Raw genomic sequence first — 24,845 nt, forward strand, 5'->3', positions numbered from 1 at the left:
ATAAAAATCCTTTGAAATAAGGCCATATATGTCCATTAACTAAGTAAAGGGCATAATAACCACATAAGGACCTCTCAATTATAAAGCCAAGTAAAATATATTGATATATTCGTGTGATGAAAACGAACATGCCAAGCATTTGAGAACAATGTTACAGACTCTACGTAATAGACAACATTCACGAAATTCAGTAATGTGAGTTCTGGTTATGTGGAGTTGGCTTTCTGGGCTATATTATGCTAGCATCAGGTATCCGAGTTGATCCAAGCAAAATTTTAGCTATCGTAGATTGGAAACCTTCGAGTAATATTTTTGAAGTCCGTAGGGACTTGCTGGTTATTATCGATGGTTTGTAAAAAGCTTTTCAATGATCTCGACGCCATTGATGAAATTGGTTCAGAAAGATGTGAAATTTGAATGGTCTGAAAGGTGTCAGAAAAGTTTTAATCAGTTGAAAGCCCTTTTGACTAAAGGTCCAGTGTTAGTACAACCAGAATCCAGTAAAGAATTTGTGATATATAGTGATGCTTCGTTGAATGGTCTGGGATGCATTTTGATGCAGGAAGGCAAAGTTATAGCCTATGCTTCGAGACAATTAAAGCTGCATGAAAAGAATTATTTGACACATGACCTTGAATTAGCAGCTATTGTGTTCGCTTTGAAAATCTGGTGACATTATCTATTTAGTGAGAACTGTCTCGTATATTCTGATCATAAAAGCTTGAAATATCTGATGACTCAGAAAGATTTGAATCTGCGATAGAGAAAATGGCTAGAGTTGCTAAAAGACTACGAGCTTTTTATTACTTATCATCTGGTAAAAATAAATGTTGTTGCTGATGCTTTGAGTCGAAAATCATTATTTGCATTACGTGCTATGAATGTTCAGTTGTGTATATCTGATGATGGTTCAGTTTTAGTCGATTTGAAAGTGAGACCTTTGTACTTACAGCAGATTCATGATGCACAAAAAGTTGATAATGAGATAATAGTAAAACGAGCTCAGTGTGATTTAAATTCTAATTTAGAATATCGAATTGATAAAGATGATTGTTTGAGATTTTGAGATAGAATTTGTGTTCCGAGAAATTCAGAATTGATTCAGATAATTTTGAAAGAAGCTCATAATAGTCGTATATTTGTTCATCTGAGAAGTACGAAAATGTATAATGATTTGAAACAGCATTACTGGTGGCCTAGAATGAAAAGAGGTATTTTTGACTTTGTTTCGAAATGTTTGATCTATCAGCATGTTAAAGCTGAGCATCAGGTGCCATCTAGTTTGTTACAACTGATTATGATTCCCGAATGGAAATGGGATAGAGTGACGATGGATTTTGTTTCGGATTTACCCTTATCTCTGAAAAAGAAAGATGCGATTTGGGTTGTGGTTGATAGATTGATGAAATCAACTCATTTTATTCCAGTGAGATCTGACTACTCGCTTGATAAATTAGTTGAGTTATACATTTATAATATTGTGAGATTGCACGGGGTGCCATTGTCTATTGTGTTAGACAGAGACCCGAGATTCACTTCACGATTTTGGAAGAAACTGCAAGAGGCTTTATGTACGAAATTGCATTTCAATACTACTTTTCATCCACAAATGGATGGTCAATTCAAGCAGATTATTTAGATTCTCGAGTATATGTTGAAATGTTGCATTCTTGAGTTTGAAGGTACGTGGGAACAGTATTTTCCATTTATTGAATTCGCATACAATAATAGTTTTCAATGGAGCATCAAAATAGCACCGTACGAAGCCTTATAAGGTAGAAAATGCCGTACACCATTGTATTGGTCAAAGCTCAGTGAGAATAAGATTTATGGGGTTGATTTGATAAAATAGACTGAACAGAAAGTAAAAACAATCTGAGATAGCCTGAAAACAGCTTCCGATCGTCAGAAATCATATGTAGATTTGAAACAAAAAGATATTGAATTTGAGATCGATGACAAAGTGATTCTAAAAGTATCTCCGTGGAAGAAAGTACTCCGATTAGGTAGAAAAACCAAATTGAGTCCAAGGTTTATCAGACCGTATGAGATCATAGAGCGTATTTGGCCGGTTGCTTATATATTGTTGTTGCCACCGGAATTGGAAAAGATTCATAATGTATTTCACGTACCAATGCTTCGACGATACATATCCAATCCCTCGGATGTGATTTCTCCGTCTGAGATCGAAATTCAGTCTAATATGACTTATGAAGAAGAACCGATCTGTATCTTAGCTCGTGAGGTTAAAGAACTGCAAAATAAAAAAAATTTCGTTAGTAAAAGCAATGTGGCATCAACATGGTGTTCAAGAGGCTGCATGGGAGCCCGAAGATGCTATGAAACAACAATATTCAAATCTGTTCAATGGTAAGATTTTCAGGGACGAAAATCCTTAAGGGGGGAGAGTTGTAACAGTCCGATTTAGTTAGAACATTGGTTTTGAGACCACAAATTCGAGTTAGAAAAATATTTTAATATTATTTTCTGTGCTTATAATATATGAATTAATATCTGTGAAAGTTTCGTGTGAAAATTTGATCTTTTGTGTGTTTAATTTAGAAAAAGGACCTAATCGAATAAAATGTAAAAGTTGCATGTTATATGTTAAAAGTACCTATTTGCTATGGCTTTTCAATTGTAAGGTCCTTATGTTGCAATTATGCCATTGAAAGTATGAGTGGACATTTATGGCCTTAATGTTAATGTTTTATATGTTATTTAATTAAGGGTAAAATTGGTATTTGGTTAATATGATAATTAAAATAAAACAAAGGCATGACATTAATCCATTATCCTTCATCTTTGGCCGAATATATCAAACAAAAAGAAAGAAAAATTCAAGCTTAGGGTTCGGCAATGTAATTAACTCATTTTTTGATAATTTCTACGTTTTTGAGATCGTTGCTTAGTAATCTTTCAAGCCCATGCTTCAATTTCTAAATTTGATTATGATTTTAAGCTGTTCCATTGTTGATAATGTGAGTTTTATGAAGTTATATGATAGTAAATGAAATATATGTTTTAGATTAATGTGATAATGTGAGTTTTATGAAGTTAGATGATAGTAAATGAAAGATATGTGTTAGATTACTATGTTTTGTATTGGGATTTTTGATGAATTTAAGTATTTTGGGCAAAATTTTGAAAGTGAGAAATTGAGGGAATACAATGTGAAATAAATGAAATATGTGGGCTTATATGAATTCCATGAAAATTCTGCTAAGCATGTGTATAAGGAAATTTTGTGTATTTTGTGATTTTATGAATTAGGGACTAAAGTGTTAACCTGTGTAACTATGAGGGCTAATTTGTAAAATTCCCTAAATGTATGTGTATGGATTGTTTTGAATGAATGTGAGATTGAATAAGTCAAATTTGAATGTGTTTAGAGCAAGAACCAAAGAAAACGGAATTAGACCGGGGAAAGTCGAAAGTCGAAAGTCGTCGAGTAGTCGATTCCATTCGTTTGAATACATACGAGGTAAGTCGATATCCAAATAAATGTCTTAAATTAATTTTATTGCTTATACGTTATTTGAATTGTGGTAAATGGATATAAGAGCTGAATATATGAAATTCAAGAAAGTTTTGATAATGTAACGACGTCTGAAAAGTCTCGTATGAACCATAGGAATAGCTAAGATAAATATGTCATAACATAGGATTTCCGATATGTGATTTCATGTAAGACCATGTTTGGTACGTTGGCATCGTTTTGAGATTTATGTGTAAGGCCTTGTTTAGGACAACAACATCATATTTGATTTCATGTAAGGCCCTGTCTGGGACAGTGGCATCGATACTTGATTACAGGTAAGACCACGTCTGGGACTTTGGCATTGTACAAGCTTTCCGAGTTATCCGCATATCCTATTTGATTCCTTATGGTTCAACGAGCATTTTTAGAAACGAGTAATTATGTGGTTGTGTATCAACTCAGGCATGTTTGAAATGTATATCATGATTAAGAATAAAAGGTAAGTATTTGAACATACGTGGGCATATGAAATATGTATGAGCTATATGAGATTTATAGATATGTGATTATGCCTTACCATGATCTATGTGATTGAATTGAATTTAAATTATGTTATGTGATAAGTTTATTTGTATATAGCTTACTAAGCTTTTGAAAGCTTACTTTATGTGTGTTTTCAATTGTTTTTAGATACTGAAGCTACCGGTAGCTCAGGGATCGTCGAGGATCATCATCACACTATCGAACCTTATTTTGATACCCTTTTGAAAATGTATATATCAAAGTATGGCATGTATAGGCTAGGACTATTTTGATATGTTTTGTGATGTATATATCATGCCATGTGATATGGCTAGATTAAGTTGTGTTAAGAAATAGTATGTTATGATGTGTTCAAGGATGGCCAAAAGAATTGGTCAATTTGGTAAGTTTTTGGTATGTACCTATTTTGGAATTTGGTAAGGTTTTGGTATGAGAATGATGAAATGAATTGTAGTTATGAAACATATGTTTTAGTATGATTTTTGGCTTATGAATTGGTATGATTTGGTGTGGATTTAAGCAATGAAAATGATTGGTAATGGTATGGCATAAATGATGTATGTATTGTGGTTGAAATTTGTTTAATTTGTGGTGCTATTGATGCTTATTATATGATTATTGGGAGGACCCAAATGGGTAGCACATTGGCCTTGTAAATGACCTATTTTTTTGCCCACACACCCGTGTCTCAGCCATGTTGCTCAAAGGCCATTTTGAAATAAGCTTGGGCAGACCATACGGTCGTACACACGGGCATGTGCCAAGCTGTGTGGCCAAGTCAGTTTCGAGCATGGGCTAGACAGATGGGCGTGTGACTGGCCGTGTGACTCAAGTTAGTAGCCTCCTTAATTTTCACATGGCCTGGCACACAGGCGTGTCTTGTGGCTATAAGGACAAGTCAGTATATATGCCCTATTTTGCCATGGCCTAGACACACGGGGGTGTCTAATGCCGTGTGAGGCACACGGCCAGTTCACACGGGCGTCTGACCTTTGTAACTTAGAAAAATGTTTAAGTATTGAAAAATTTTGCATCTGCTTGGTTTTGTCCTGACCTCTTCCTAAAGCATGTTTAAGGTCTCATTGACCGAAGAAAGGGACTTTATGTTGATGTTTGACTATGATGCTATGATGTTTGTGAAATGAATGTGAAATGTTCTGATATGTCCGGTAATGCCTTTTAACCCCGGTCTAGTGACAGATATGGGTTTGGGGTGACTATGATACTATGATGTTTGTAAAATGAATGTGAAATGTTCTGATATGTTCGGTAATGCCTTTTAACCCCGGTCTAGCGACGGATACGGGTTTACGGTGTTACACACACTATCACAGGTTATATATAAGGCATGTATAGCTAGACTCTCACACACACTACGTTAGTCTGAGAATCGACTAAATCGTAGCTTTGATACCAATAATTGTAACACTCCTTACCCATATTCAACGTCTAAATAGGGTTACAGAGCATTATCGAACTTATTACACAATTAAATATACATTTCACATACATTTCCATTTCCATACAAATATCATTCACAAACAATCACATTGTCCCTAATACGAGCCTACGAGTCCAAAAACATGCATTTGGGGTGGTTCGGGACTAAACCGATAACTTAGGAAAATTTTAAAAAAGCTTAGAAAATTTTTCAAAATACAGGGGACACACACCCGTGTGGCTCGACCGTGTGTCTCACACAGCCAAAGACACACCCATGTCACAGGCTGTGTGGACATTCGAAATTGGATTACATGGCCGTGTCCCAGCCCGTGCATAACCCCGTGTAACTCTCTAACTTGGGTCACACGGCTAACACACACACCCATGTTGCTAGCCCATGTGCCCTTCGAAATTGCCACACACTCCCGTGTGTCAGGCCGTATAATAGGCCGTGCCAAACCTGTAGGGTATACCAACTTATACCACACGACTAAGTCACATGCCCGTGTGCTGGACCGTGTGGAGCATACTGACTTGATTTATAATTCAACAGCAGGGGACACACTATAACACCTCTCACCCGTATTCAATGCTAGAATAAGGTTGCAGAGCATTACCGAACTTATAACACATTTAAACATACACTTCATATACAAATAGTCAATTCATATACAATTCATTTACAACCAATCATTTTGTCCCTAATACGAGCCTACGAGTCTCTAATCATGCATTGGGAGTGGTTCGGGACTAAACCAATAACTTTGGAAACTTTAAAACACTTAGAAAATTTTCTCAAAAATAGAGGACACACGCCCATGTGGCTCGACTGTGTGGATATTCAAAATGGGATCACATGGTCGTGCCCCGGCCTGTGTCTGACCTCGTGTAACTGTCTAACTTGGGTCACACAGCCAACACACACGCCCATGTGACTAGCCTGTGTGCCATAAAAATAGCCAAACAAGCCCGTGTGTTAGGTCGTGCCAAACTTATAGGGCATACTGACTTATGCAACACGGCCAAGTCACACGCCCGTGTGTGAGGCCGTGTGAAGCATACTAACTTGGTTTTAATTTCAACACCAGGGGACACACGGCAATGTAAAAAACTGTGTGTCACACACAGCTGAGACACACGCCCGTGTCTCTGCCCGTGTGGACAAAAATAGGCTATTTACCAAGCCATTTTCCCACTCAACTTGTGCAAACCTATACCAAACCTAATTGCACAACTCATGGCATAAAAATAGACATTTAAACCAACCAATTCAAGCCTAAATCATGCATATTCTATATCACCATCTTCCATACACACAAGTCACAAAAGTAGGCCACACCATTTATACCAAATTCACACATACACAATTAACCAATTATGCACATTCAATTATACATCAACATGCTTAATTTACAAGCATATAACTTCTCTAGTTTCTATTATTTGACAATCACAACATCTATTATCAATAAGCATCACAAGGCCAAACTTAACTAAATAATATAAACCATATGCACACCTTTATACACATAACCATACCAACCAAAATTAAGCCAACTCAAATGGCAAAACAAAACCAAACTTAAAACATTTACAAGTTAATTCAAATAGCTAAATACATTGACAAAACATATGTCAAAATGACCAAATTCCCTATACATGCCATATTGATAAACCATAATTTATACATTTTTTATCCTATGCTTAGCATATTTTTGGATGATTTATCATAAGTTTTAGAGAATTTGATGCTCCTAATCCTTTAAATTCATGTTTTATACTTAGGTGAGCATAGGAAGGTGAAAAGAGCAAGAAATGGGCCAAAAACAGACAAAATGGGCTTATCTCAGTATTCCACACGACCTAGGCACTTCCACATGGGTAGGCCACACGCCTGTGTGGCATGGCCGTGTCGACAGTAAACCAATTCAGAATTGTGCACGGCCTGAGGACCTTCACACGGGTGTGGCACACGACCGTGTCCCTGTCATCAAGCCAAAGTCTAATTCAATTCGAAAAAGGCTAATTTTGGGCTATATTGGGCATTCCAGAGTCTATATAAATACCTTCGAAGAGCATTAAGGAGGACATGCATAGTAGAAGGCAGAAAATACTCAAGGATAGCCATCAAAATCAGCTCGGAAGTAGGATCTACTTCAGGACTGAAGATCTCCATTCAATTTCCTTAGGAGTTCTTTGGGTTCTTTACGTTTTGTTGTTTTCCCAATCTTGAGATGTTTTCCATTATTATGAACTAAACTCCCTAAATACCTAAGGGAAAGGGAAACTAAGACAGTTCTTATTACTATTTGAATTATATGATAAATACTTTTTCTTATTCTTAATTGTGAGTTTTAATCCTTGTTTTAATATTTCAGGATATTAATTAATGTTTTGATGTGTTTATTCAGTAGAGCAAAAGTCCCTGTTTAAGAGTAGATCGTTCATAATTAAGCGGAGTTGCATGCAATCCTAGAGATAGGCGACATAAATCTGCCGGATTAGAGTCAAATCTAATAAGGGAATCCATAGACCGAGTTAATGCGACAATAGGGGTTTTAATTAGAAAGAGATTTCGATTAATCAACCTAGAGTCAGTTGTTTTTTGTCGCGAGAGAGAAAATAACATAAACTAGGGATTTCTACGAATTAAGTCAAGTGAATAAATCGTCTAATTTAGAAGTAATAATTGAAGTCTAGGTGGATTCTTCCTTGGGTATTGTCTTCTCCATCGGTTTTCTAAAAAGTATTTTCCAACTTTAATCTCTGTCGTAATCTTAGTTAATTAGATAATTAGTTTTAGTTTTAAAACATCTTTCAATTCTTAGGCTAGATAATAAAAAGATAGTAATTACTAGTACCTTTAGTCCTTGTGTGACAGCACAAAATAGACCCTAGCCGGAATGTGGTTTCGGGACCACTAAACCGAGTCATAAAAATAATTAATTGTTATATTCTATGCTTACTATGTGTGTGCATGCATATGTGGAAATTTCATTCTCTAATTTTACCCATTTGTATGAGAAAGTATTAAATAGGGATCAAAGTGAAACATGGTGAAATATGATAGGCTAATTTTAAATGGCTTGTTAGTACATGTTAACAAAAGGTGGAGTTGCATGTCAAATAATCCCTTCCTAAGGAGGAGTGGCGGCCATGACAAGGTTATGGGGGGGAACATGTTTCCAACATGTTTTGCTAGTGGTGTATGTAGGAAGTCATAAAATAAAGACTAGCATTAAAAAAAAAAAAATTGTTCATCCATTCTAAACACTTTGGCCGAATGTCCTAAAGAAAGAAAAGAAAAATTTGATCATCCTTTCTCATCTTCTTGGCCAAAAATACTAAGGGAAAAGGGGGAGGATTTTTGCTTCATGCTTGGGTTGGAAGAGACCTAGAAGGAGATTTGGCTAAGTTTGCATCAAGATTAAGGTATGTATGAGGTTGTGTTGGGAGTTTCATGCATGGTTTGGTTGCTAATTTGATGTGCATGTTAGCCATGGCTCAAATCCTTGTTATGCCATGGAAATTGTATTTGGCCAAAGTTGTTATGGTGATAAAGCCATTGCATGCTAAGTGTGAAGCTTGATGATGATGCATGCAATGATGGATTATCTACTCTTGAGTAAGATTTTGAGTTTTCTTTTTGTGTTTAACCATGATTGAAGTTGAATGGAGCATGATTGTCATATTCGCCATGATGCATTCATGAGCATGGTTCATGCTTCTTGCATGTTAGTTAAAATTTGTATTTTGGATGGCTATGGACACCTTGAAATTCGCCATGCTCATATTGTATATATATGTTTGCACATGATGTTTTGGCTATGAAGTAAGTGATGAATATATTGGTTTAAAGAAGAAGATGTGGAAGAATGCTTGTGAAATTGCAAGCACAATTCGCCTAGCACACATATAAGTGCTTGATGCTATATTATAAGTTTTGGGCCACAATGTGCAAAGCATTAACTAGTAAAATGCATGCTGTTTTGTGAGGTATTATGCAAAATTGGCCTCAACATGTACATGAATATTCGCCTTGGGTAGCCTATTGAAGGCCTTAGCTTTTCCTTGATGCTCAAATAAATTGTATTGAATTGCTTGATGTAGTATAAAATGTGCATGACCATTGTGTATTCAAGCTAAAGAGTGGCCATATGACCATTTAAACTCCTTGTCATATTCGCCATAAGCAAGCACAATGAGGTTTTAATAAATTGAATTTGTTTGAATTAGCTCAAGAGCTAAGAGGGCCACAATTGGACAAGGGAAGGAAAAGGTGATCGAATAGCGAAAAAGCCGTTCGACAACATCCGAGGTAAGTCCTCAAGAAGTGACCTTACTTGAATTATGTGAGATGAAGTATGGATGTGTATGATTATTGATTTATGTGTGTATAGAAATTGAATGATACCCGGCTAAGTCCCAAGGCGAATATGCTTGTGAATATATGTGCGTTTGAGCCTTAGTAACGAAAATGAAATATGTATGTCCAATGATTATTGATGTATGTGTACATGAGAAATTGAATGATATCCGGCTAAGCCCTAAGACAATTATGCTGGAAATTATATCCGGTTAAGACCGAAGGCAATTGTGCTAGTGGCTATATCCGGCTAAGACCAAGGCATTCGTATGAAGTTATTCTATCCGGCTAAGACCAAGGCATTTGTGCACGTGATTATATCCGGTTATATTCGAAGAATCTTGGGCTGGAGGTGAGTGTTGGTTGCTGTAATGAATTCAATTAGTACACTCGAAAAGCCCAAAGGATAAGGTACGTTATATGTGCATTGGAAAGTCGACATGTTTGAGCAACATTCGCTCAATCGACTAATGAATTTCAGTTATTGAATTGATTGATACTTTGTGAAAGTATATAATGATGAAGTGTGAAGTAAGAATGTGTATTAATGAAATGATGCATTTGGCTATGTGAATGTATTGCTGTAATTAGAGTTGATTATATTCCTTGAGACTTACTAAGCATAAAAATGCTTACCCGTTACTTTGGCTCTCTGTTTTATAGATTTCGCCGATAGCAATCGGATTCGGGATCAATAAAGTCGAAGTCATCCACACTATCCACGCCTCTATTTTGGTATAAATTTTGGTTGAACTTTGAAATGGCATGTATAGGACTACCCCTTGTTGGTTGAATATGTTGTGATGTATATATATACGGCCATGCGAAAATGGCTCGTAAAAGTGAAGTATCGACTTAGTCTAATCGTGGGTTGTATGTATATATTTGGTGTCATGATGTGGCTATGGCTTGAAATGGGAATGTTGGTCATATGATCAGCCATTGGCATGGTTAAAATGATCATATATGAACCTATGTATGGCAAGACTAGTTGGTTCATGGAGACTACCAAATAGGTAAGACCTACCTTAAAACAGATGCTGCCAGCTGCAGTGACGTGAATGTGAAAAATCACCAAAATTCGTAGGAATGGAATTAAATAGTGAATAAGCTATGTAAATGAACCTTGATGAGTCTATTTTCATATGGAAGAAACGAAATGGTCATAGGAGTTACATGTTAAGAGATATTAAAGCTATTGTGAGACAGGGCCAGAACGGTTTCTGGGTTCCCTGTCGAAACTTTAAAATTTACTATAAATTATCCAAAAGAATTAGGAGACATACCTTGTATGTACAGATTCCATTTTGAGTTTAGTTTCATTAGAAACAAACGGCACCAGCATTAAAGCCCTGTACAGAGAGATATTCAAGTTATACTGCGCGAAGGTCAGAGCAGTCGATCCCTGTAATATGGGTGACTTTAACTAATAAACTGTACCAATTGGCCCGACCAAAATTCTAGAAATAAATCCATGGATGGATATATGAGTCTAAATTCAGTGAAAATTTACGAAACCAGTTTCCGAGTTTTGAAACTCGAGATATGATTTTAAGGCGACAGTGACGCAGTTTTCCAGCCTGACTGGAAATGTCAAATGGATGGGCAAAACAAGTGAACTTGGCTTGTTAACCCTCGTGTCCGATAATCGGCGATGGTCTCGGTTCGGGTGTTACAATTTTATTGGTATCGAGCCACGGTTTAGTCGATTCTAGGACTACCGTGATGTGTTTGGGGTCTAGCTATACATGCCATTAAATGATGAATCGATAGTGTGGTGATTTCGACAATTTGACTTTGTGTTTGTTTATAGCAATGGATCCCGATCCCAACCGAAGCGATAGCTGATGATGTGGAGAGTGTGGCGCTGCTCAGCGCAAGGGACAGCGCCGGCGGACTCTCAACCTATGGCCAGCAATCCTAATGACGAGGCTAGGCAAGCCTTTTATAGTGTGATGAACGAATGGTTTAATCAATACATTCGAACCAACACTACTGTTCCACAACCTCCATTCCCGACAAATGCAACCCCGCACCTACAATACCTCCGTGATCGACCAAATAAGGTCAAGTAAGCCCCAATCGATAGGATTCGAAAACATGGGGCCACTGAATTTAAGGCTACGGATGATGATGATGCCGAAGCGAGCTGAATTTTGGTTAGATAACACTATCCGGTGCTTGATGAGCTATCCTGTACACCCGATGAGTGCTTAAAGTGTACCATCTCCTTGCTACGCGAGTCCGCCTACTATTGGTGGAGTACTCGACTGTGGTGCCTAGAGAGCAAGTGACTTGGGAATTCTTTCAAACCGAGTTCGAAAAAAGTATATCGATCGAGATTCATCGACCAAAAGCGGAGGGAATTCATTGATCTTAAGCAAGGTTCGATGTCGATTCACTGACTCTGAACGAAAATTTGTGAGGCTTAGCCGACGCTGCGAGAATGCATTTCGTCCGAAGCTATTATGTGTAAACGCTTTGAGGATGGGCTGAATGATGATATAAGGATGTTTGTTGGCATCCTCGAGATATGAGAGTTCGTAGTACTTGTTGAGCGAGCTTGTAAAGTAGAAGAGCTTAGAAAGGAGAAACAAAAAGTGATGTGGAACCGGAGAATTCGAAGAGGTCCTCGGAAAGTCTCTTCAACAAGCATCAAGAGATTTCGAGATGATGTGAGCCGGTCTAGAGGCGTTTGGGCTTTTCTAGACGAGGACGCGATCGACCCCGTGACCACACGAGTCACCTCGATCACGGTGGTGGAAATGATCGCCGAGAGAGGCGAGTGTCCACATTGTGGCAAATGGCATTCGGGAGCTGTTGGTTTCGTGATCGCTCTCGCTATAAGTGTGGATCGGCCGACCACTTTATGAAGGATTGCCCGAGGATGCATGAGCAGAATGTAAGTCGAGTGCAAACCCGGTGCTACCATCGCCGAGGTAGGCCACCTAGAAATATGGGCAATGTCGGTGGCGGTCGAGAGGATCTAGAGATGGTACCATCGGATCCGAGGCTCGTGCTCTGCTAGGACTTATGCCATACGCGCACGCGAGGATCTTGCCTCCGGATGTTATTACCGGTACTTTCACTCTTTTCAATACAAATGTGATTGCTTTGATTGACCCCGGTTCTACTCATTCATATATGTGAAACCTTAGCATCCGAGAAGACTTTTCCCATTGAGTCTCTCGAGTTTGTAATTCGGTGTCAAACCCTTGGGTCATTACGTGCTTGTCAACAAAGTGTGCAAGAAAAGTCCCCTAGTGTTCCGAGGTTCTTGTTTTCCGGCGGACTTGATGCTTTTGCCGTTCGATGAGTTCGACGTTATTCTTGGTTTGGATTGGTTGACCATGCACGATGCGGTTGTAAATTGCAAGAGCAAGACTATCGATTTGAGGTGCGCGAATAATGAAATAATTCGGGTTGAGTCTACGGACTTAAAGGGTTGCCGGTGTAATATCGTGATGTTGGCCCGTAAATATGTAAGAAAAGGGTGCGAAGCATACCTTGCGACGTGCTTTCGATGACAAGGAATCGGAAAAGAAACCGAATCTGTGCCGTGGTTTGTGAATACCGGATGTTTTCCCGAAGAATTCTGGGTTTACCACTGTTCGGGAAATAGAATTTGGCATCGAATTGGTACCGGTACCACTCCAATTTCGATAGCTCCGTATCGTATGGCACCAACGGAATTAAAGGAGTTGAAAGCTCGATTGCAAGAATTGGTGGATAAAGGTTTTGCTCGCTTGAGTTTTTCGCCTTTGGGTGCGCCCAAGATTGTTCGTGAAGAAGAATGATGGAACCATGCGATCGTGCATCGACTATCGTCGACTTAATAAAGCGACGATAAAGAACAAATATCCGTTGCCACGTATTGATGACTTGTTCGATCAATGAAGGGAGCCTCGGTGTTCTCGAAAATAGATTTGAGATCGGGCTATTATCAATTGCGAATCCGAAATTGGACGTACCCAAGGCGCCTTGAGCGAGATATGGTCACTATGAGTTCCTAGTGATGCTGTTTGGGCTCACTAATGCCCTGCGGTATTTATGGATTTAATGAATCGGATCTTTAGACCATATTTGGATCGATTCGTAGTCGTGTTCATTGATGACATTTTGGTCTATTCAAGAAATGAGACCGAACATCTTTGAACACCTGCGGTTAGTCTTTGCAAATTTTACGGGATAAGCAATTATATGCTAAGTTCAGCAAGTGTGAGTTCGGTTAAGAGAGGTTAGCTTCTTGGGTCATGTGGTATCTACATCGGGTATTCGAGTCAATTCGAATAAAATTTCAGCCATACTTAATTGGAAGCGTCCAGAAATATTACCGAGGTTCGAGCTTTTGGGGCTTGCAGGTTATTACCGACGATTTGTAAAGGCTTCTCAACGATAGCCACGCCGATGACGGCTTACTCCAAAAGGATGTTAAGTTCGAATGGACGGAGAAATGCCAAAAAGTTTCGATCAATGAAAACTTATTTGGTGAAGCCCCAATTCTAGTGCAACCCGAGTCCGCAAGGAGTTTGTCATCTATAGCGACGCTCTCTACTTGGGTTAGGTTGCGTATTAATGCAAGAAGGTCGAGTTGTGGCCTATGCGTCGAGGCAATTAAAGCCACATGAGAAAAATTATCCGACTCATGATCTCGAATTGGCCGCCATCGTATTCGCCTTTAAAGATTTGGCGACATTACTTATTTGGTGAAAGGTGCCATGTATACTCGGATCACAAAAGTCTCAAATATTTGATGACCCAAAGAGACTTAAATCTGCGACAAAGACGTTGGCTCGAGCTGTTAAAGGATTATGAGTGATCATTGGCTATCACGGGAAAGGCGAATGTGGTTGCGGATGCCTTGAGTCGTAAATCGTTATTCACTTTACGAGCGATGAATGTTCACTTGTGCATTCGATCCGACGGTGTGTTAGTGGCTGAATTGAAAGCCAAACCATTATTGACACACCAAATTCGAGAAGCTCGAAAGTCGACGACGAGTTGGTTGCAAAGCGGGCTGCGTGTGTTCGAACAAGGACTCGGAGTTTCAAATCGACGATGATGATTGTTTGAGGTTCAAAAGTCGTCTGTGTGTCCCAAAGAATTGAAACTCATTTCGATAATTCGAATGAAGCCCATTGTAGCCGAATGGCAATCCACCGGGAGTACAAAGATGTACAATGATTTGAAACGTCGGTTTTGGTGGCATGGTATGAAGCGAGACATCTCCGACTTTGTTTGAGATGTTTAATATGTCAACAAGTGAAAGCGGAACATCGGTGCCTTGAGATTACTTCACCAATCACGATACCCGAGTGGAAATGGGATCGAGTCACAATGGACTTTGTATCCGGACCGCCATTGTCGACAAGTAAGAAGGATGCGGTTTGGGTCGTGGTAGATCGATTGACTAAGTCGACCCATTTTGTCCCCGTGACGCACGGATTTTCAATGGACAAATTAGCGGAATTGTACGTTTCTCGAGTTGTGAGATTACACGGGTGCCTATTTCCATCGTGTCGGATAGAAATCCGAGATTTACCTCGCGATTTTGGAAAAAGTTGCAAGAAGCTTTGGGTACCAAGTTGCATTTCAAGACCGCCTTTCACCCCCAAACCGATGGTCAATCCGAGCGGATAATTCGAGATACTTGAGGATATGTTAAGATGTTGCGTCCTCGAGTTTAGTGGTTCATGGGAACGGTATTTTCCGTTGATTGAATTCGCCACAACAACAACTTTCAATCAAGTATTAAGATGGCACCCTACGAGGCCTTATACGGTCGTAAATGCCGTACACCATTGTTTTGGATGAGCTCGGTGAAAGCAAGATTTTCGGGTGGATTTGATTAGGGATTTGAATGAAAGTGAAAGTAATCCGTGAAAGTCTGAAGATAGCCTTCGATCGTCGAAGTCGACGCGGATCCGAAGCGTAAGGATATCGAGTATCGTGGGTGATAAAGTGTTTCTCAAGGTATCGCCTTGGAAAAAGATACTCGAGTTCGGTAGTAAGGGCAAGTTGAGCCCGAGGTTCATTGGGCCATATGAGATATCAGAGCGAGTCGGTCCAGTGGCATATCGCTTGATTTTGCCCCCGAACTCAAAAGGTTCACGATGTCTTTCACGTTTCGATGCTTGACGCTATAGATCCGATCCATCGCACGTGATTAGTCCATCGAAATTGAAATTCAAGCTAATATGAGTTATGAGGAAGAACCGATTCGTATCCTATCACGAGAAGTGAAAGAGTTGCGAAACAAGCGGGTTCCGCTAGTGAAAGTGTTATGGCACAAGCACGGGATAGAAGAAGCTACTTGGGAGACCGAGAACTCTATGAAAGAGCGATATCCAAACCTATTTACGGTAAGATTTTGGGGACGAAAATTTCTTAAGTGGGGAGAGTTGTGACACCCAAAATAGACCCTAGCCGGAATGTGGTTTCGGGACCACTAAACCGAGTCATAAAAATAATTAATTGTTATATTCTATGCTTACTATGTGTGTGCATGCATATGTGGAAATTTCATTCTCTAATTTTACCCATTTGTATGAGAAAGTATTAAATAGGGATCAAAGTGAAACATGGTGAAATATGATAGGCTAATTTTAAATGGCTTGTTAGTACATGTTAACAAAAGGTGGAGTTGCATGTCAAATAATCCCTTCCTAAGGAGGAGTGGCCGGCCATGACAAGGTTATGGGGGGGAACATGTTTCCAACATGTTTTGCTAGTGGTGTATGTAGGAAGTCATAAAATAAAGACTAACATTAAAAAAAAAAATTGTTCATCCATTCTAAACACTTTGGCGAATGTCCTAAAGAAAGAAAAGAAAAATTTGTTCATCCTTTCTCATCTTCTTGGCGAAAATACTAAGGGAAAAGGGGAGGATTTTTGCTTCATGCTTGGGTTGGAAGAGACCTAGAAGGAGATTTGGCTAAGTTTGCATCAAGATTAAGGTATGTATGAGGTTGTGTTGGGAGTTTCATGCATGGTTTGGTTGCTAATTTGATGTGCATGTTAGCCATGGCTCAAATCCTTGTTATGCCATGGAAATGGTATTTGGCCAAAGTTGTTATGGTGATAAAGCCATTGCATGCTAAGTGTGAAGCTTGATGATGATGCATGCAATGATGGATTATCTACTCTTGAGTAAGATTTTGAGTTTTCTTTTTGTGTTTAACCATGATTGAAGTTGAATGGAGCATGATTGTCATATTCGGCCATGATGCATTCATGAGCATGGTTCATGCTTCTTGCATGTTAGTTAAAATTTGTATTTTGGATGGCTATGGACACCTTGAAATTCGCCATGCTCATATTGTATATATATGTTTGCACATGATGTTTTGGCTATGAAGTAAGTGATGAATATATTGGTTTAAAGAAGAAGATGTAGAAGAATGCTTGTGAAATTGCAAGCACAATTCGGCCTAGCACACATATAAGTGCTTGATGCTATATTATAAGTTTTGGGCAACAATGTGCAAAGCATTAACTAGTAAAATGCATGCTGTTTTTGTGAGGTATTAAGTGCAAAATTGGCCTCAACATGTACATGAATATTCGGCCTTGGGTAGCCTATTGAAGGCCTTAGCTTTTCCTTGATGCTCAAATAAATTGTATTGAATTGCTTGATGTAGTATAAAATGTGCATGACCATTGTGTATTCAAGCTAAAGAGTGGCCATATGACCATTTAAACTCCTTGTCATATTCGCCATAAGCAAGCACAATGAGGTTTTAATAAATTGAATTTGTTTGAATTAGCTCAGAGCTAAGAGGGCCTGATTGGACAAGGGAAGGAAAAGGTGATCGAATAGCCGAAAAAGCCGTTCGACAACATCCGAGGTAAGTCCTCAAGAAGTGACCTTACTTGAATTATGTGAGATGAAGTATGGATGTGTATGATTATTGATTTATGTGTGTATGAGAAATTGAATGATACCCGGGCTAAGTCCTGAAGGCGAATATGCTTGTGAATATATGTGCGTTTGAGCCTTAGTAACGAAAATGAAATATGTATGACCAATGATTATTGATGTATGTGTACATGAGAAATTGAATGATATCCGGGCTAAGCCCAAGACAATTATCTGGAAATTATATCCGGGTTAAGACCCGAAGGCAATTGTGCTAGTGGCTATATCCGGGCTAAGACCCGAAGGCATTCGTGCGAGTTATTCTATCCGGGCTAAGACCAAGGCATTTGTGCACGTGATTATATCCGGTTATATTCAAGAATCTTGGGCTGGTGGTGAGTGTTGGTTCTGTAATGAATTCAATTAGTACACTCGAAAAGCCCAAAGGATAAGGTACGTTATATGTGCATTGAAAGTCGACATGTTTGAGCAACATTCGCTCAATCGACTAATGAATTTCAGTTATTGAATTGATTGATACTTTGTGAAAGTATATAATGATGAAGTGTGAAGTAAGAATGTATTAATGAAATGATGCATTTGGCTATGTGAATGTATTGCTGTAATTAGAGTTGATTATATTCCTTGAGACTTACTAAGCATAAAAAATGCTTACCCGTTACTTTGGCTCTCTGTTTTATAGATTTCGCTCGATAGCAATCGGATTCGGGATCAATAAAGTCGAAGTCATCCACACTATCCACGCCTCTATTTTGGTATAAATTTTGGTTGAACTTTGAAATGGCATGTATAGGACTACCCTTGTTGGTTGAATATGTTGTGATGTATATATGTACGGCCATGCGAAAATGGCTCGTAAAAGTGAAGTATCGACTTAGTCTAATTGTGGGTTGTATGTATATATTTGGTGTCATGATGTGGCTATGGCTTGGAAATGGGAATGTTGGTCATATGATCAGCCATTGGCATGGTTAAAATGATCATATATGAACCTATGTATGGCAAGACTAGTTGGTTCATGGAGACTACCAAATAGGTAAGACCTACCTTAAAAACAGATCTTTGCCGGTGCGGTGGCGTGAATGTGAAAAATCACCAAAATTCGTATGGAAGAAACGAAATGGTCATAGGAGTTACATGTTAAGAGATATTAAAGCTATTGTGAGACAGGGCCAGAACGGTTTCTAGGTTCCCTGTCGCAACTTTAAAAATTTACTATAAATTATCCAAAAATAATTAGGAGACATACCGTATATGTACAGATTGCATTTTGAGTCTAGTTTCATTAGAAACAAATGGCACCAGCATAAAATCCCTGTACAGAGAGATATTCAAGTTATACCGCGCGAAGGTCAGAGCAGTAGATCCCTGTAACATGGGTGACTTTAACTAATAAACTGTACTAATTGGCCCGACCAAAAATTCTAGAAATAAATACATGGATGGATATATGAGTCTAAATTCAGGGAAAATTTACGAAACCAGTTTCTGAGTTTTGAAACTCGAGATATGATTTTTAAGGCGACAATGACGCAGTTTTCCAGCCTGACTGGAAATGTCAAATGGATGGGCAAAACAAGTGAACTTGGCTTGTTAACCCCTCGTGTCCGACACCGGTGATGGTCTCGGGTTCGGGGTGTTACACCTTGTGGATACGATATTTTCGGTCTCACCATAACTATACTACTGTTCAATAGGTGCGCTTGCCTTAGTCGAATTTTTAGTTAGTTTTACAACCACCAAGTTTTTAGCGCCGTTGCCGGGGACTAAGATATTAGGAGCGCTTAATTTTTATTACTTTAACCATTTTTTATTTTTATTGCAATTTAATTTTGTTTGTGTTTTAATTACTAAGTTTTCTTTTATTTACTTCTGGCAGGTTTTTATAGTTTATGACTAGAAGAAACCCGTCAGGACCTTTGCTTTTTGATAGTGAGATAGAGAGCACAGCTCGCAGAAACCAAAGAGAAATAAGGTGAAGCCTACAATACATAGAGGAAGAGCGAGAGGGAGATATTCACACTAATATCGAGGAGATGGCTAAAAATCAGAATAATTCGCTACCTCCTGTGGTTGCTGCAAATCTAGTAGATAAGAATTCCCTCCTCGTACTATGTATGATTATGCTAAACCTACTTTAATAGGAACTGAATCGAGTATAGTTAGACCTGCTGTTGTTGCAAATAATTTTGAACTGAAACCTAACACGATTCAAATGATGCAACAGTTTGTTCAGTTTGATGGTTTGCAGGACGAGGATCCAAGCACTCATTTAGCAAATTTTCTGGAATTCTGCGACACTTTTAAGATTAATGGTGTTTCTGACGATGCCATTCGCCTTTGGTTATTTCCCTTTTCATTGAGGAATAAGGCTAAACAGTGGTTGAACTCGTTATCGCGAGGGTCAATCACCACTTGGGAACAAATGATCGAAATTTTTTTACTTAAATATTTTCTGCCGGCTAAAACGGCTAAACTGAGGAATGATATCTCTTCTTTTGTGTAGATGGATTTAGAAATACTTTATGATGCATGGGAGAGATACAAGGATCTATTGAGAAGGTGCCCTCACCAAGGGTTGCCTCTTTGGCTGGAAGTTCAAACTTTCCACAACGGTTTGAATCCCTCAACTAGACAAAAGATTGATGTAGCTGCCAGTGGAACCATCAATAATAAGACACCTAAAAAAGCTTATGAGTTCATAGAAGAGATGTCACTGAACAATTACCAGTGGCAAGTCATGAGGACAAAGCCAATGAAAACAGTCGGCATTTTTAACATCGATTCGATTATTGTGCTTTCCAATCAGTAAAACTTTTGAATAGAAAAATTGATGGTTTACTTGGTTCTACACAAGTTCATCTAGTAATGTAGTGCGATGCAAGTGGAGGTAGAATGAGTAATTTAGAATATCCATCCTACGGGCTTAACATGGAGAACGAGCAAATAAATTATATGGGTAATAATCCTTGGCCTCAAAATAATCCTTATAATAACACTTACAATGCAGGTTGGAGGAACCACCCAAATTCCTCATAGGGAGGCCAAGGCAATCAAGGACCACTACCCCCTCTAGGCTTCCAACAACAACCTTACCAGTAAGAGAAAAAGCCAAACCTTAAAGAGATGATGACAAAGTTTATTTCAGTAGCAGAGACTCATTTTTAGAACACTGAGACTGCACTTAAAAATCAGCAAGCATCAATTTAAGGGCTCGAGAATTAAATAGGACAGCTGGCTAAGATGATTTCAAAGAGATCACCGGGGAGTCTACCTAGTAACACCGAACCCAATCCAAAAGAGCATGTGAAAGTAGTTACATTAAGGAGTGGGAAGGTGTTAGCTAAATTTGAAAAGAAGTTGCCACAGAAGCTGAAAGAAAAGAAAATGAGGAGGTAAAACCTAAAAAAAATGAAAAAACGGTGTTGAGGGAATATAAACCACTAATCCCGTACCCAGCAAAGTTCAAGAAAGACCGCATGGATGCACAATTTGGTAAATTTCTTGAACTTTTTAAACAGTTACAATTAACTTACCTTTTGTTGAAGCTATCTCGCAGATGCCTACATATGCAAAATTTTTTAAGGAGCTTCTAACAAATAAAGGAAAGTTTGAAGAATTGTCTACAGTGGAACTCAACAAGGAGTGCTCGGCCATACTCCAAAATAAACTACCAACCAAACTAAAAGATCCAGGAAGTTTTACTATTCCCTGGTTAATTGGTAGTTTAAATGTTGAGAAGGCACTAGCTGATTTAGGGGCTAGAATTAATCTGATGCCCTACAAAATGTTCAAGCAACTTGGCATTGGGGAACCAAAACCTACTGAGATGAGTATCCAACTAGCTGACAGATCTGTTAAATATCCTAGGGGTATTATCGAGGTTGTACTTGTAAAAGGAGATAAATTCGTATTCTCTGTCGATTTTGTTGTCCTTGACATGGATGAGGATGTTGAAGTGCCTTTAATTTTAGGTCATCCATTTTTAGCCACTGCTAGGGCTATTATTGATGTGGGTGATGGTAAACTCGTGCTTAGGGTAGGTGACAAGGAGATTATTTTTAAAATTTATGATGCCATGAGATTTTATAGGGAATAGGATGACTCATGTTATTTTATTAACTCTATTGATCATGCTACTCAAGATTCTTTATAGGAAATCATACATAAGGACACGTTGGAACTGTGTCTTACCCAAGGAGAAGAGGTAAATGATGATGATTCTGCGATCGGTAAGATAAAAGATAAACTAAATTCCAATGAGCCTTCACTGAGACAGAAGAACTACGAGGGTATTGAGGTAAACAATGAATTAAAATTAAAGCCCTCTGTTGAAGAACCTCCTAAATTGGAATTAAAACAACTACCAGATCACTTAGAATATTTGTTTCTTGGAAATAATTCTACATTACCAGTGATTATTGCTTTAGATTTACAGCCAACCTAAAAAGACGAGTTATTTCAAGTATTAAAGGAGCACAAAAGAGCCATAGCTTGGAAGATTTCTGACATAAGAGGGATCAGCCCTTCTTTTTGCACATATAAAATTTTAATGGAAGATGAATATAAACCTTATGTGCAAGCTCAAAGACAACTGAATCCTAACATGAAAGAAGTTGTAAAAGCTGATGTAATTAAACTTCTAGATGCTGGAATTATTTATCATATTCTAACAGTTCTCGAGTGAGCCCTGTGCAGGTTGTTCCTAAGAAAGGAGACATGACTGTTGTGGCTAATGAGAAGAATGAACTGATCCCAACACGAACAGTTACGGGATGGAGAGTTTGCATTGACTATAGGAAATTGAATGATGCCACAAGAAAAGACCACTTTCCCTTACCATTGATTGATCAAATGTTCGAAAGATTATCTGGGCATATGTATTATTGCTTCCTAGATGGACCCTCTATTATTTCCAAATCCCAATAGCTCCTGAGGACCAAGAGAAAATGACTTTACATGTCCATATGGTATGTTTTCTTATCGACGAATGCCTTTTGGATTATGTAATGCTCTTGCTACTTTTCAGCGATACATGTTGGCCATTTTTTATGAACTCATGGAAGACATTATGGAGATATTTATGGATGACTTCTCAGTATTCTGTAACTCTTTCCATCTTTGCCTTAAAAAATTTAAAATGAGTTCTAATGAGATGTGACGAAATGAACCTAGTACTGAATTGGGAAAAATGACACTTCATGGTTCGTGAAGGGATTGTATTAGGCCACAAAATTTCTAGCAAGGGAATCGAGGTTGACAAAGCGAAAGTTGAAGCTATTGCGAAATTACCTCCCCCTAGTTCAGTTAAGGCTATTCGAAGCTTTTTAGGTCATGTTGGATTTTATAAAAGTTTTATTACAGATTTTTCTAAAATAGCTAAGCCTTTAACGAATTTACTAGAAAAGGATGTGCCCTTCAGTTTCAGTCAGGAATGTTTAGAAGCATTTAATACTCTTAAGGATAAATTAATTAATGCCCCAATTGTGGTTGCACCTGATTGGAATTTAACCTTTGAACTAATGTGCAGTAGGTACGGTTCTTGGACAACAAAAAGACAAGAACTTTCAATTGATTTATTATGCTAGCAAAACTTTGACAACCGTACAAGAAAATTATATGACGTCTGAGAAAGAATTGTTGGCTATGGTTTTTGCATTCGATAAATTTAGACCATGTTTAATATTATCTAAAGTTGTCATTTACACTGACCATTTAGATATTCGATACCTCCTTACTAAAACAGATGTAAAACCTCGACTAATAAGACGGATTTTATTGTTGCAGGAATTTGATTTAGAAATTCAAGATAAGAAAGGAGCATAAAATCTTGCAGCAGATCATCTATCTAGATTAGAAAACCCTCATCTCAAGGGACTTGGCGAACAGGAGATAAACGACTCGTTCCCTGAAGAACAACTCTTTGCTATATCTGACTCCGAGGAACCTTGGTTTGCAGACATTGCAAATTATTTAGCTGCTAGCATTGCACCAAAAGAGTTGACACATTAGCAAAAGAAACGCTTCTTTACTGGTGTGAAAAACTACTTTTGGGAAGATCCTTTTCATTTTTGTATATGTGCAGATCAAGTCATTAGAAGACTAGGACCGCACATAAAACACTCGAATCAGGTTTTTATTGGCCCACACTATTCAAAGATGCCAACAGGTATGTTACTTCTTGTGATATATGCCAACAAACAGGTAATATCTCTAAATGTGACAAAATGCCACAAACATACATGTTTTCATGTGAAATATTTAATGTATGGGGTATTGATTTCATGGGTCCATTCCCTAGCTCGTTTGGGAATAAATACATATTAGTAGTCGTTGATTATATGTCTAAATGGTTGGAAGCCCAAGGCTTACCTGCTAATGATGCTCGAGTGGTGGTGAAGTTCCTTAAGAAACGTTTCTCTCGATTTGGAACACCTAGAGCAATTATCTGTGATAGGGGTACTCATTTTTGTAACGCTCAATTTGATAAAACCCTTAAGAAATATGGAGTTTCCACAAAACAGCTACCCCCTACCATCCTCAAACTAGTGGACAAGTTCAAGTTGCTAACCGAGAACTTAAACGTATCCTAGAAAAGACTGTAGAGTCAAATAGGAAGGATTGGGAAAAGAAAATAGATGATGCTTTATGGGCCTATAGAACTGGTTTTAAGACCCCCATAGGAACATCTCCTTACAAACTTGTTTATGGAAAGAGTTGTCATTTACCGTTTGAAATAGAACATAAAGCATTCTGGGCTATAAAATTTCTGAACTTTGATCCCAAACTCGTAGGTGAAAAGAGATTGATGCAGCTGAATGAGTTAGATGAATGGTGAGCTAATGCCTATGAGGACTCACGGCTATACAAGGAAGCAATGAAGCGCCACCATGATGCTCGTTTAAAGAAACTCAAGCAATTTCAAGTTGGAGATCTTGTCCTATTATACAACTCAAGGCTCAAATTGTTTCCTAGGAAGCTTAAATCACGATGGTCAGGTCCTTTCGTAGTCCAACCCGTCTTTCCATATGGCACAATAGAGGTAAGTCACCCAACCCAAGGCACTTTCAAGGTAAATGGACATTGTCTTAAACTTTATAACGGTGAGGATTTTAAAAAGAATGGAGAGGAGC

The 24,845-nt window shown here is 38.4% G+C and overlaps 1 non-coding gene across 1 annotated transcript; it reads right to left on the bottom strand.

Moving 5' to 3' along the window:
* Window positions 1-20,185: 20,185 nt before the first annotated feature.
* LOC128285934 (small nucleolar RNA R71) lies at window positions 20,186-20,292 on the bottom strand. The gene has a single exon (XR_008276481.1). It is a non-coding gene; the product is annotated as a small nucleolar RNA R71 (small nucleolar RNA).
* Window positions 20,293-24,845: the final 4,553 nt, after the last annotated feature.

The sequence above is a fragment of the Gossypium arboreum genome, chromosome 12 (genome assembly GCF_025698485.1).
Source record: "Gossypium arboreum isolate Shixiya-1 chromosome 12, ASM2569848v2, whole genome shotgun sequence".
Lineage (NCBI taxonomy): Eukaryota > Viridiplantae > Streptophyta > Magnoliopsida > Malvales > Malvaceae > Gossypium > Gossypium arboreum.